At 43.2% G+C, this 15,117-nt stretch overlaps 1 pseudogene; it reads left to right on the top strand.

Moving 5' to 3' along the window:
• Positions 1–229: 229 nt before the first annotated feature.
• Positions 230–15,117, top strand: part of LOC130121349 (excitatory amino acid transporter 1-like) — a 31,927-nt pseudogene continuing 17,039 nt past the window's right edge.

Here is a 15,117-nt window from a genome sequence, read left to right as displayed (position 1 = left end):
GGGAAGCTCATTATTCCTCAAGCCCCCTTTTGTCCAAAAAGCACCCCCCCCCTTTACTTAACTTTTTTTGGTGCCCGCCTCCCCTCCATATAAGCCCACACTTTATCACTGGGACTTTCTTCCTTTTTTTTACGATGCACCGCCTCCTTTCTCTCACTGGCTCTTTCATTGCTTTCCTTTCCCCTCTTTTCTGCCCTCTTTCCTCTCTCCCATTCAGTGCTGGTTGCTCACGCCAACCAGCTCACAGCCAAGGAGCTCCTCTCTCTGTTTTCAACTGACCGAGGATTTAATACAAATTTAACCCTTAAAAAAGTGAGAAATTACTCCGCAGGACGCTATTGCTCAAATCTAAAGGTACAGGAACAACCTCCCTCTTACTATTTAATCTGTGTATGTTTTTTAAAAAAATGGGCGTGTGCACGTGTTTTCATGTCGTGTCATGAGCAAGCAAATGAGCGTGTGTGTATGTGTGTGTGTGTACGCACGTGTGAGAAACGCATGTTGTAACTTCTAGAAGGAATCGATGAGAGTGTAAGTGCGCAAAACCCCCGTGTGTAGAAAGCAATCTTCTTCTGAGACACAGACAGACAGACAGAGAAAGAGAGAAGGGGAACAGGTGATGATACAATCATATGCACCTCCAAGGTTTTTGTCTTCTGTCAGGTTCAAGCCATCTTGCATTGTGTAACAAACAGATCCCATACATCCAGGTGTCCTGCCCCGGCAGCAGCAGCAGCTATGACCCAGAGTAACGGGGAGAACCCACAGCGAACCCGTGGCGGTCTCCGCCAGATCCGGGATGGGATCCAGTCCCGTTCTTTGAGAGCCAAAAAGAGAGTGGAAACCATCACAAAAGATGACGTCAAAGGGTTCTTCGGGAAAAATGCCTTTGTGATCTTCACTGTTGCCGCTGTGGTTATTGGTGAGTGTGCTGAAATTGCTGAGCGATTTTTTTTTTACTCAGGGAAGGAAATGAACTAAGCTGATTCAACAATACGGTTGCGGTACCTTTTGTTTAGCTTTTAATGTGACAAAATTGTGTAGAGATCCGAGCGAGTCTTCGTTTGTCTTCACACGGAAGGGGAATTTAATGATAGGTCTGTCATCGACAGAGATTGTTCCTCCGTAAAAAAAAAACAAAAAACGCTCTCCTCTCCTTTCACCTGCTCTTTTCACCCTCCACGCAGACACACACTGACTCTGTCCTCTCCACTATTCTACTGTACCGCTTTCCAACAAAGCTTTGCAAAATGAGCTCCAGATCCTGCATCGCGCCAACAATCTGTCAACACGGGTGGGAGGAGAATCCAAAATCCATACTTTGGTAACAGTGAAGATTAACTTGGTAAAAGTAAAAATCCCCCCAAAGAATATTCATTGAGTAAAAAAAAAGAGTCTCAAAGCATCTTGTATTAAATGCACTTAATAATCAAACGCAATCTTCTGGCTTTAAATGTACCTGTGCATGAAGCGTACAAGTAAATGTAAATGATGTTAATCCAGAAAAAACAGCCACATTATTATCATCAACTTTATTATCGTTACCATTATTCTGAGCTTTATGAAGCTAATTCTGTTAGGAGGAATACTGCCTGTGTCTTTTTAGACATCTTGCACCTGCTTATAGCTGCTAGTGGCGAATGGAGCATTGCATGGCACATTCTTAATACAGTATTGGCAGAACGCTTTCTGCATTCAACACGCACGCACGCACGTGCACGTAGGCACACACACACACACGCACACACATTGCCATCATGTTAGTGCTGTAGTTGACGTCACTGTCGGACATGCCTGTGCAGAATTTATTGAAACGCCGCTCCGCCAGGTCAAACACGACCTTCAACCTAGCTCGCGAGTTAAGATTTTTGTGAATCTGTATCTAGTCAGTTACAAATCCGTTAGTTGAGCTAGCTTAGCTAATGAGTCAGAAGCAATAGTGGATCTAGAGATTTTTCCTGGGGTGGCAAAGGGGTGGCAAGACTGTGTCCCAGAGGTGGCAGCTGCCACCCCTTACCACCCTGTAGATCCGCCCCTGGTCAGAAGTATCCTTTAATTTGCCTGAACGACCGCCTGATTCTTTGTTAAACGTTCATTTTAATTATTCGCTCTCTTTCCGCCAATTCTGCCAATTTTCTTAACACGCGCATTGTAGTGAGTAACAAGTAGGGTTGCCACCTTCCATACAGAAAAATAAAGGACGCCCCCCACTCCTCGGGGCCACGACCACCACGGGCCCGAGGGGTGGGGCGCCAGTGGTAGTGAATCATAGCTTAAAACTTTGTTTCAAGAAAGCGTTTAGATTCATACTTAACGTTTAAAGTGCTTTATTAAAAGGGAACATGAGAAATAAGCTAAAGATACATTCACTCGTTACTGTAACAGAGGCTTTTTTGTGTATTTGTACTTTTTTGACTTTTTATTTTTTTAAAGTCAGTAATTTCCCATTGCCTCAAGTACAGTTTTTGCTGAAGTAGTTGTACTTCACTGCGTTTCAAATCCCATCCACTACCGAGAACAGATTCTATTGGCTCTGTAAGCATCAAACGCAGGACAGTCCAGGGTCGAAATAAGCTAAATAGATTGAACAATTTATGAAACTTTAAAGCTGCAAAACATTCCTCCTTCGCTCAACCCTCTTCCACAAACAGCCATCGGCTCATCAGAAAGCGTCATTTCTTTACTGTGTGGAGCAGTGGACCAAGAACAGTCAGTTGCATTCACTCCCTTCCTCTCTGTCTGTGTTTCTCCTTTTTCCACGTGTGCTTCTTATCACTCCTTGCAGCACCGAGCAAACCGCCTGTTTTTCTTTGAAAACGCTGCAGTAAAACTCTCAACAGGGCTGCTCCAAGTTGAGCGATCAGCCGCGTTCTGCGAAGAAGACCCGCCCCTACTCTGCCTCTGATTGGCTCTTATCTCACTCCCCCTGCCTAAACTAACGAAGGCAACCAATGAGAGGCAGAGGAGGGCAGGTCTTTGCAGAATGCGGGTGGGAAAATTAAGGGTCGCTTATGAAAATACGGAACAAATCGCGTCCCGTATTGACTCAAAACGGGACACAAGATTTAGTTGTTAAATACAGGATGATTCCGTATTTTACGGAACAGTAACACCGCTTAAGTGACAGTGGTGTCAAAGGAAATAGTATTGCCGTAAAAGTTTACATTTTATTAAGAAACTATAGGGAAGTAAAAGTCACCAAAAAATTAAACACTCAAATTAAGTACAGATATTTCTTGAAAATACTTAAGAGTAACAAAGTATTTTTCTTTGTTCCTTTATGTCATTGTCTGTAAATATGGTGCGACAACCCAATTAAAACAGGATGGAAGAAGTTGTAGAATAGAAACAAACTTGGGATGGTTGGTGAATACAAAAAAAACCAAAACTCAGATAAACCGAGCAGTGCTGAATGGCCCAGTTGCTGGCCTTGACAGCTTGCCATTAACCTTTGAACCATACCCAGTAGTAAGTGGACCAGGCCCCGCTCAGTGCTTCTACATCTGCAGGCCACATAGAACTACGCAGTGCCGTGAGAGAATCACTTGACTGATGGCTGAATTCAGGATATGCTTTAATCTATGGCTGAGACGGTTTAGAGCTGTTTGTGGACAAGCTGTGTGACCAACTCAGTGGTTTATTTGACATCTGACATTTCCTATGTTTTGTTCAAATGTTTGAGTAAATGAATACTGTGACGTTAGTTGTAGGTTTTTAAGCTAGTTGTGTAGATCACAGCGCCATACGTAAAATCCCTGAGAAAAAAAACTTGCTGTTAGACTTAGACTCATCTTAAAGTTGCATGAAATTAGGGCTATTTTGGGGCTTGGGCTCACACTGAGTGTTTCTATTGATATTATCTTTAAACTCTGTCTATCAATTAATTTTGGTCTCTTGCCATATTCCCAGTTGTTATAACCCCATGGGTAACCTACTGATTAATATCATATGCCATGGATATCAATTGGAAAAAAAATGTACTGATGCATTATTGGCACATCATGTCACTGCAACAGGAGTCGATTCTCATGGTAATACATCTTAATTTGCATTGTGTATTTTATTGATGAAAACATAGTAGCATAAAAGTTTCTTTCTTTATCAAATCCAACTTTAGGCATAATCCTGGGATTTGCCCTTCGACCGTACAAGATGTCTTACCGGAGAGGTGAAGTACTTCTCTTTCCCTGGAGAACTGCTGATGAGGATGCTTCAGATGCTGGTGTTGCCTTTGCTGGTTTTCCAGTCTCATCACAGGTAAGCACGGTGGGGGGGGGGGTCCAAATCCTTCCCCAGCAAGTTTTATTTATATATTTGGTAACAGTAGCTCTTTTTATTAAAGTAATCACAATATAGTTCCCCAATAGCACTTGGATTTTGCAATGATTTGCCTGATACTCAACCCAGCAGCAACATATCCAGAGGGATTGTTTGCAAAAGCTTGCCTATCATTGGATATTTTTAGTTCAAAACACACAGATACCCAAAATTACATCACACAACTCAAACATCCACAACTCCAGACTGTCAAAGTTATTCTAAATTTAATTTCATCCACCATCATTGCCCTCCTCTCCCACACACGTTTGAATGTACATGCACATCTCGTGGGGACCCCCTCCCCCCCTTGGTATTTTATTCTCTCCGTATTTGTATGTGTTGTGCACAACACATTTCATATGTAGAATGTGTTATGGGTGATGTCACCCATTCCTTCAGTGCCACAGGTGGCACAGTTGCCCTGGTGTTTATTCAGCCAATACTGTTTGTTGGTTTTGTGCCCAGAAATGGATGGAGTAAAGATAGTAAAAATGACCTCATACAGTAGAGAGAGAGAGTGTCTCTGTGAGAGAGAGAGAAGAGAGAGAGAGAGAGGAGAGAGAGAGAGAGAGAGAGAGAGAGAGAGAGAGAGAGTGTGAAAGAGAGAGAGAGAGAGAGAGAGAGAGAGAGAGAGAGAGAGAGAGAGAGAGAGAGAGAGAGAGAGAGAGAGAGAGAGAGAGAGAGAGAGAGAGAGAGAGAGAGAGAGAGAGGAGAGAATGGGTATCATTCCATAAATCAACTTAGATTCACATTTAAAAGTAACTCGTCTCAGTCACATGCTTGTCCCATGCAACAAGGGCCATGGTGTTGCTGATGTGAAGTCCTTTAAAATCATAACTATATTATGTGTTCAGCAAATAACCAACTCAGGCCTATTGAAAAGGCAGGCAATTTGTGTTTCTAAACACACAATGAAATGTGCTGATTCCTTCTTGGTGAGTTCAGATTCGATATGATAATATCCAGTAAGAAAAGTATGAAAGAATCTGTTATTTTAAGTAATTTGCAAAAGATTGAAACATTTCAGCACACCCTCACGTATCAAGCCTACATCTCAAAGGAACCCATGACATTGATCTCATTAGTTCCAACCACTTGATGCCAAGTACTCCATTCACCACATCGTAAAACTAATTTGATTCCCTTCAAATATTAGCCTGTTCTGCCAAAGGCAAAGGCCCACGAGATTTGTTATTTAGTAAGGCCCGAGCTGTTTTGCCCCAAGAAAGAATTATAGGTGGGCTGGGAATAACCAAATGTCTAGTTATAGAGGCAAACAGCAGTGACTGAGAGAGCGAATAGGTGGTACACTAGGAGGCCATTTCTGGTCCGGTGAGTGACATGGCCCAGGACCAGTCTCCTTAAGGGATAACACAGCTATGATGTCCGATAATAATCTGCTTTGTGCTTCAATGGGGTGTAGCCTCAGCATCTCCTCTGACATCATGTCACATGACAGCAGCTACAACATGTGGTCACCAACAAAGAGCTCTGTTCTATGATGAAGACATCAAGCCAACAGTTTTGTATTGTGTGTGTGTGTGTTTGTGTGAGTGAGAAAGAGAGAAAGATGTATAGAAAGAGAAGAGAACGACAACGAGAGCGTGAGAGAGGAGGGATAGAAAAAGAGAGAGAGATTTGTTTGTGCACACAAATGCGTACCTGCCTGCATGTCACTGACTCTCTGTCTTGGATGCTGCCAACATGTTGTCCTTATCTGCAGAGGAAATAAATTAACGCGATTTGGTTATGCCACTTTCCCAGCAGTGTTAGGCATCACAATGAAACAAAACAATGTTTTCCACAGAATTCTTATTGAATTTACTTTATTCTCAGTCGATGGGTCTTTGATGATGGCTTAGGCTATGTGGTGACTGTTGGTGAGAAGACATCTCTGGAGAAACCATGATGTATAAATGCTGTCTGCAATACATATAGGTCTCAGACTTCCTCCTCCATGACTAACAATGAAATGGCTTGAATTGATGGTTAGTAGATTAGTGGCATAGGTCCTGCGTTCGAAGCTCAACTTGCAACACTTCTAGGCCCCCCCTACTTGCTGTGGGCCCCGGAGCAACAATACCTTCTGCACCCTTGATTGCTTATTGGATGTAATCTATGTAGTAAACCTTTCTGCAACTGACAAATGTTATAAAACCATCTGAACTGACTGACGTGGGACACCCCAACTACTCTAGTAATTCATAAAGATTTTAAGAATTATTTGAGAATAACATTCATCTAACAGCAAAATTGATATCAGTACAACATGTCCACCATGGCGGCACAGTCGTGCAGTGGTGAGCACGGTCACCTCACAGCAAGAAGGTCCTGGGTTCGAACCCCGGGGGTCTCTAACCTTGGGGATTGTCCCGGGTCGTCCTCTGTGTGGAGTTTGCATCTTCTCCCCATGTCTGCATGGGTTCTCTCCGGTTGCTCCTGTTTCCTTCCACAGTCCAAAGACATGTAGGTCAGGTGAATCGGCCAAATGAAATTGTCCCTAGGGGTGTGTGTGTGTGTATGTGTGTGTATGTGTGTGTGTGTGTGTGTGTGTGTGTGTGTGGGCCCTGTGATGGTCTGGAGGCCTGTCCAGGGTGTCTCCCCGCCTGCTGCCCAATGACTGCTGGGATAAGCTTCCCGCGACCCCAATTGGGATAAGTGGCTTGGATAATGGATGGATGTCCCTTTAGGGTTGGCGTGATCTGATTGCACCCAACAAGAATGTAAACAGATTCAATGTGTGAAGACACTCCCACCCATGATAGACTCAGTGTTACCCTACAACAGGGGTCAGGAACCTTTTTGACTGGGAGAGCCATAAAAGCCAAATATTTCTAAATATATTTCATTGAGAGCCATATAGTATTTTTAACGTATAATAAATTAAATATGTCTTACTTTTAATGCAACTTCTGGTGCTGCATGGTTTTGCTGATGGCCTTGTAGTCTGGTTCATACGTGGTGAGGTTGAGCTTCATGCAGGCGTTGAGGCTTCCATCAGTTAAACGTGAGCGTAGGTTGGTCTTAATGTTCCTCATATGCGAGAATGACTGCTCACATGCATATGTAGAGCCAAACATGGTCAATACGGCAATACTCACACGCTGCATTGTGTGGTATGTCACAGGAAGCTCGTTCCAAGTTTTAAGAATCAGCTGGTCTTCAGGTTGAAGATTTTTCATTTCTGTCCATTTGTGTTCCCTCGCCAGCTCTGCTCGCTGTCGCACAAGACTTTCCAACTCTCCATTAAGTGACTTGAACTTACTCATCCACATGTCTGATGCCTTCAGGTCAGCAGCTTCCAGCTCAAAGTCTCCGATAGAGACCCCGGGGATGCATGTCAGGTCGATTTTGTCCACTGCACACTCATGTGGATGCGTGATGAACTTGAAAAGACCAGTGCGCGCACGAAATTCTCCAAAACGTGCTTTGAATGACTGCAGGAGATTGGACGTAAAGCCAGCTAGCTGCTGGAGATCCAGATGTTGAGTGGAGTCACTTGCTAAGCATGCATCTCTAAATTGTTGCAGTCTTTCAAAGTGCAGAAGACGACCTGTTTCAATGTCCCTGAGAAAGACTTCCAGCTTACTTTCAAATGCAAACACTGCTTGTTGAAGGGATGAGATTGTATTTCCAATACCTTGCATTTTGACATTGAGCTGGTTCAGATGGCCAGTTATGTCCACGAGATAGTGAAACTGCAGGAGCCAGTCAGTGTTGTCTAGCTCAGGATGCCTGACGCCTTTCATTTCAAGAAAAGTCCGGATTTCACTCAGGCAAGCTGCAAAACGGCTGAGCACCTTCCCCCTTGACAACCAACGCACGTTGCTGTGTAAAAGCAGACTGGGATAATGATTCCCAACTTCTTTTAACAGAGCTTTAAACTGGCGATCATTTAAAGCTCGGGCAACAATAAAGTTGACCACTCGAATGACCAGCGACATCACCTCACCAAGCTCCTGGCCGCACGTCTGAGCGCAAAGCGCCTCCTGGTGCAGGATGCCATGAAAACTTAGGATGGCTCTCTTTTCATGTTCACGGAGAAGCGCTACAAATCCTTTGTTCTTCCCCAACATACAGGGTGCACCGTCAGTACAGACAGAAATAAGTTTATCCATCGGTAGTTTTTTTTCTTTAGCAAACTCCATGAAAGACGTGAATAAATCCTCTCCTCTTGTTGTCCCTGTCATTGGCAAAACAGCCAAGCTTTCCTCACGCAGTGTGTCACCTGCAGCATACCTGGCAATTATACTGCACTGAGATAGATGGCTAACGTCTGTTGACTCATCTAACGCGAGAGAAAAGTATGTCCCGGCGTTTATGTCCTTAATTTGTGTTTCCTCGACTTGATTTGCCATCATGATGCTACGATCGTGCACAGTTCTTGCTGACAGGGGCATGTCTTTTATTCGTTTGATTATCTTGTCTTTATTTGGGAAGTCATCAAACAGTTCATTGGCCACATCAAGTATGAATGTTTTGGCATACTCACCATCTGTGAATGACTTTCCATTCCTTACTATTGCCAAAGTAGCCGCAAAGCTAGCGGAATTCCCGTCACCTTGCTTGGGCCACACACGTAGTTGCTGCTGACTCGTCTGCACTCTCCGCTGTAGCTCCTCGCATGCCCTTTTCCTGCCGTCTCCCGCTGCAGATTTCCATGCAAATGAAGCATGGTGCGTATCGAAGTGCCGCTTTATATTTGACCGTTTCATCGATGCAATTTTATCATTGCATATTAGACATACCGCAGATCCTGCTCTCTCCACAAATGCAAATTCCTCTGTCCACGCAGCCTGGAATGCACGGTAATCATCGTCTTTTTTTCTTTTCGCTATCTTTTCCGTTACAAGGGTTGAAGCGGATAAACCAGTTGGCTATCTGATAAAATTAATTTCGTCACCTTTACAATGACCCGGACATGCTCGCGAGCCCTTGGTTCCCGACCCGACCCACGGGTGACCCGTGACCCGTGAAATTTATCTTCAAAACTAATTTCTGTTTACTTTAAAATGACACAGTATTATTAAGAAATATCACAAGTATTTTAAAATCAGTTCCAAACTGATTTTTTTTTTATTTTAATTTTTTTCAACTCAAAATTGTCTGGGAGCCATATGCCGTCACCAGAAGAGCCATATATGGCTCGCGAGCCATAGGTTCCCGACCGCTGCCCTACAACATGCACGCTGCCATTCAATCAGAGACATCAGTCACAACAAAGATGCATTAGAAGCTATCTTTATTATAGTGTGGTTATTGAAGAGTTTCAACCAAAGCGGTACGGTTTTTAGCCCTAATTCAATCTAAGGCTGCCATGTTCTTTTTTTTAACAAACCGTTTCCTCGGAAGCTACTCACACATTGAATACAGTAATTCATAAAAAAATATGCCTTGATGTCTCAAGTTGGTGTAGTTGGGTTAATGAGTTTCAAGTGTCCTCTTTGTCATTTTCCATGAGTGTGAAATCTTAAAACATACAGTGCTGAGCTGGCCTCAAGCTCACTGAGTCTTCAGTTTTACTGGACAAGTGCCAGTTGTAGGCAGATAGAGATGAGAGAAACTGAATGATGTACGCAGGGGTTAAAGTCGGATTTGGCAGGTGGAGGAACCCTAAGATCTGGTGTAGCGGTGCAGCGGGGGAAAATTATTCACCTCAAAATAACTCCCAAATTGATTTGTACTGTGAACTCTGTTGGACTTCTCTGAGCTGTGCTGCTGCTGTGGCTCTGAAGTTAACTGCTCTTTGTGGATTTAGCCAACTGCATTCTACAATATATTAGCAGATGCTACATGGGCTATCATACTATCATGGCTGCTTTCCAACCCCTAGCCACAGTAAAAAAGTGGAATTCTGCAAGTTATACTAAAAAGCATCATCAGCTTGAATTCAAATTGATGATTGCTACCCTAGGCAGCGCAGTGGCGCAGTGGTTAGTACGGTCCCCTTACAGCAAGAAGGTCCTGAGTTCGAGCCCCGGGGTAGTTCAACCTTGGGGGTCATCCTGGGTCATCCTCTGTGTGGAGTTTGCGTGTTCTCCCTGTGTCTCTGTGGGTTTCCTCCAGGGGCTCCGGTTTCCTCCCACAGTCCAAAGACATGCAAGTCAGGTGAATTAGCCATACTAAATTGTTCCTAGGTATGAATGTGTGTGTGTGTGTGTGTGTGTGTGTGTGTGTGTGTGTGTGTGTGTGTGTGTGTGTGTGTGTGTGTGTGTGTGTGTGTGTGTGTGTGTGTGTTGACCCTGTGATGGGCTTGGCGGCCTGTCCAGGGTGTCTCCCCGCCTGCCGCCCAATGACTACTAGAATAGGCTCCAGCATCCCCGTGACCCTGAGAGCAGGATAAGCCGTTCAGATAATGGATGGATGGCTGGATGGACTGCTACCCTTGACCTAAACTAACAGTGACCCACAACCTGCCCTGCATCAGGTGAAATTGGTCCATTACTGAACACTTTACCACAATACTGCAAACTACCCAGTTCCATAGCCTGCACTTGTTTCAACTGTCCAGTATTCTCACACAGCTTTTAAATAACTCAGAATTGATTATTATTTGATTTATTGTGAAAGACATTTCACAATATGAATTAACCACATAACTTAAACCACACATCATGTATATATCTACTGTTTGATTAAAAAAATAAGTAAAATGAATGACATTACTTATGATAGCTTTAAATTTCTTCCAGTTCGTCAGATGTCGTTTGCTGAGCAGTCCTTACCTTTGAAAATAATCTGTCATCTTCCTCTTCTGTCCTCTCTTCCTTCCATCTTTCTCCATCTTTGAGAGTGAAGTTATCAGACATTAGTGTTAATAATGTACAGTCTAACTGGGAAATACTCATCCCAATTTGAGGGCACTTTATGCTCCTCACCCCTGTGCTAGCTCTGCATCTGAGCAGGGCCTAACGTCACTCTAACTAAACTAGCCGAAGTGCTAGATGAAGTGTCAACTACCATATCGGTAGCAAGCAAGACAGGTAGGCTCTCTCCCACAAGACATTCACAACACTGACTCTCTTTCAACCTTCAGCTCCCACCTCAAAACGTACCTTTTCAAACTGGCTTATTCAGTCTGATCCACGCTTCATTGAGTTTTTGCTGATGGTGATTTTACACTTGTGTTGTATTAACTTTTTATGGTCTACCCTGCTTTGTTTTGATTTTATGCTGTCTGATACAGCACTGCTTTTTTTTAACTGTGTTCTGTAAGGTGTCTTTGAGTGCTCTGAAAGGTGCCCACAAATAAAATGTATTATTATTATTATTAGATAGCCAAGTTGCACAAAAACAGGTTGTGTTTGGTGATATTGGTTGAACTCTGTTTGAAACGTTGCATTTGAAATTACCTACCATTTAAGAAGAAAAGCACTTCCGTTTAAGTTCGCTCCCCTTCTGTAGCTAGATAGATGCTGATGATAAGTATTGCAACTGTGAGTTTATCAACATCTTATAGAATAGAATAGAATACTCTTTATTAGTCATTTTGTACGTATACACAAATCAAATTTACTCTCTGCTTTTAACCCATCCTAGCTGTGTAGCTAGGAGCAGTGGGCAACCGCCGTGCAGCACCCGGGGACCAACTCCAGTTATTTCTTCCCATTGCCTTGGTCAGGAGTACAGACAGGAGTATTAACCCTAACATGCATGTCTTTTTGATGGTGGGAGGAATCCGGAGCAACCGGAGGAAACCCACGCAGACACAGGGAGAACATACAAACTCCACACAGAAAGGACCTGGGACAGCCTGGGGTTCAAACCAGGACCTTCTTGCTGTGAGGCAACAGCGCTAACCACTGGGCCACCGTGCCACCCTTCAGTGGGATTATACATGCATAATCCCACTGAAGGGAAGGGATGAGAACGGAAAAAGGATGTGTTGAATGTGGATGTAGAGGATGTAGGGGGACATTACTTACTGATTTGTTGAGTAGATATCTCGATGGCATCAGCTGGAAGGAATGCCAGGCTGCAGCACATGAAAAAAGAACTCGCTTGACATTATTATTTATGAAACTGCCAATCAGATTAATATATTTATTAATCAAAGGTGCCAGAATGCTGTTCCGGATCAATCCGGCCCACCTTAACCCCTGGATGTATGTGATAGGAAGGAGAATAAAGAAAGAGTGAAGACGGGGTGGAAATGATTCTGAGAGGAGGAGAGAGAGGAATAGAAATGAGGAAAAGGTGCTAAGGAAGGATAGAGGCTATACCGTGAATGAACACACAGTGATTTTTGGAGGTATTCAGGGAAAATGATTTTGACTCGTGAGCTTTTACAAGTGGTCCCATTTTCTACCACGGAGGAAATTAACAGATAAAATAATTACACTCATCAACAAAACATTCTGACGGTGAAATTTGAAAAGAGCTCTCCAGTAATAAGTTTAAGCACTATAGCAGGTCTTGTACAGTCGACATCAGTGGCCATTGAGAAATTTAGAGAGGGGGGGCGGGGTGAGAGGTCACAGTAAACCATGCAGGGATATGAGCAATAGTAGCAACAATGGAGGCTTTATCTGGCCATTGCTCTGAAAAGGAACACACACACACACACACACACACAAATACACACACACACACACACACACACACACTAGGGATGGTAAGATTCACCGATTTGCATCAGTGAAACAGCATAAAAATTTAACTATGTGACTGCACCGATTAAAAAAGTGTGCACCGTATACAATTTGGGATGAACTCGAGATGCATTGTTTCTACATCTTTTGCATCAGTAAAATCCGATTTATTTATATATAATTATTAGTAGAGACCCTATGCCTTTATTATTTAGAAATGTGACCAAGGCGTCTGGGTAGCGTAGCGGTCTGTTCCATTGCCTACCAACATGGAGATTGCCGGTTCAAATCCCCTGTGTTACATCCGGCTTGGTCGGGCATCCCTACAGATACGTACAATTGGCCATGTCTGCGGTGGGAAGCCACATGTGGGTATGTGTCCTGGTCACTGCACTAGCACATCCTCTGGTCGGTTGGGGGCACCTGTTCGGGGGGGGAGTGGGAACTGGGGGGAATAGCATGATCCTCCCATGTGCTACGTCCCCCTGGCGAAACTCCTCACTGTCAGGTGAAAAGAAGCGGCTGGCGACTCACATGTATCGGTGGAGGAGTGTGGCAGTCTTCAGCCCCCTCCCGGCTCAGCAGAGGGGGTGGAGCAGTGACCGTAACGGCTAGGAAAATAGGGTAATTGGCCAAGTACAACTGGGGAGAACAGGGGGAAAAATAAAAAAATAAAAGTGACCAATAATTTGATATTTAGATTGATTCCTCCTTTCTTAACCGTTTCTCAAGTGCGCTCTCTCATCTCCACTTCTGTCGGTGGCCATACCTCAGCCTCCATAGTAGCGAGGCATGTCAAAAAGGGTAAAAAAGAAACAGCATAAATGAGATGCTTACTGAGTTGCAATACAAGAGAAAGTAAAAATGGCACTTTTTAGTTCATTTATTATTTATCATATGCTTAAGAAATAAAATCAAACTTTTTACCATACTGAATTGCATAGCATCATTCTTTTGCATCACATCGAATCACATTGTATCGCATTTTGTTGAATCAAATCGTGTTGAATTGCACTGCATCACAATAGGGATGAGTTGTATCATATCTTATTGGTAGTTGCTTCACACACACACACACACACACACACACGCATGCACCCGCGCGCGCACACACACACCACACAAACACACACAGTGGAAACATGCACATACACAATAAGCAAACACTTCCATGCTCATACACACAAACATTCACACAAATCTCTGCAAGAGAATTTTATACGTGACAAAAAGGGGGGCATGCAATTCATTCATATAACCAATAGAAATTCATCAAACACTGGCTTGTGTGTGTTTGTGTGTGTGTGTGGTGTGTGGTGTGTATGTGTGTGGAAGGGGGGTTGTTTCAATATCTTTGAACTGATTTTGAACTGATTTGAACTCATAACTAAATCGGACCTCAAAAAAAAGAAAACAGACAATGCGATTTTAAGTAGTGTTATCATTATTTGAGAGCACTTAATTATATTCTGGCAAAACTATTACATAATGTTTTTTTGGCTTGTATATTAGATGACGACATTCTTTGAACATCTGCAAAAGGCATCAACATTGCAGCAAACCCCTTTGGCTTATTTCCTTCCTTTTAGTTTGTCTGGTCAATCTATGACCCCTGCTATAGGGAGCAGTTTTAACACAGTGGTATCTAAAATTCATTAATGTTTTTCCTGTCATAGCGTAGGATTAATTCTGGACCCAACCTGGAAGGGCTGTCAGCTGTCTTAAGAGAATGGAATTAATATTGGTTTCAGAGGAAGGGAATGTTGTCTAAACACCACTACAGACCACTTTGCCAAGAAATACTTTCTAGAGGAAAGAGCAGTAGATGCAAGACGTGGCCCATAAAATCCACATGCATAACATATTTTAGAGTATTGGAGTTAAGCTCCAGTGACTCCTGTCCATTATAAACACATGGCCTCTGTGAAAACTGGATTTCATTCATCGTTGATTGGATTGTTTCTCTAAAGAAAATGTTACAGCAAACTGGCTTTCTGGAGGGCGTCATTTGGCAGGTCCTTGCATCGAACTTTGTTTTTGGATGAAAGAGAGGCTGGTGAAGCCGAAAGTTAAGGGCAGAGTCCAGGAGGCCTTGGTAAACAGGAGCTGAAATACAGACAGACAGAAGGACAGGCAGGAAAATTTGTTAAATAAAAATGGTTTCCAATCAGATAGAGTAAGGCTTTAATGTGTATGTGTGTACGTG

This window comes from Lampris incognitus, chromosome 1 (genome assembly GCF_029633865.1).
Source record: "Lampris incognitus isolate fLamInc1 chromosome 1, fLamInc1.hap2, whole genome shotgun sequence".
NCBI lineage: Eukaryota > Metazoa > Chordata > Actinopteri > Lampriformes > Lampridae > Lampris > Lampris incognitus.
The sequence above is the reverse complement of the archived record's forward strand: the minus strand, read 5'-3'. Positions and strand labels throughout refer to the sequence as shown.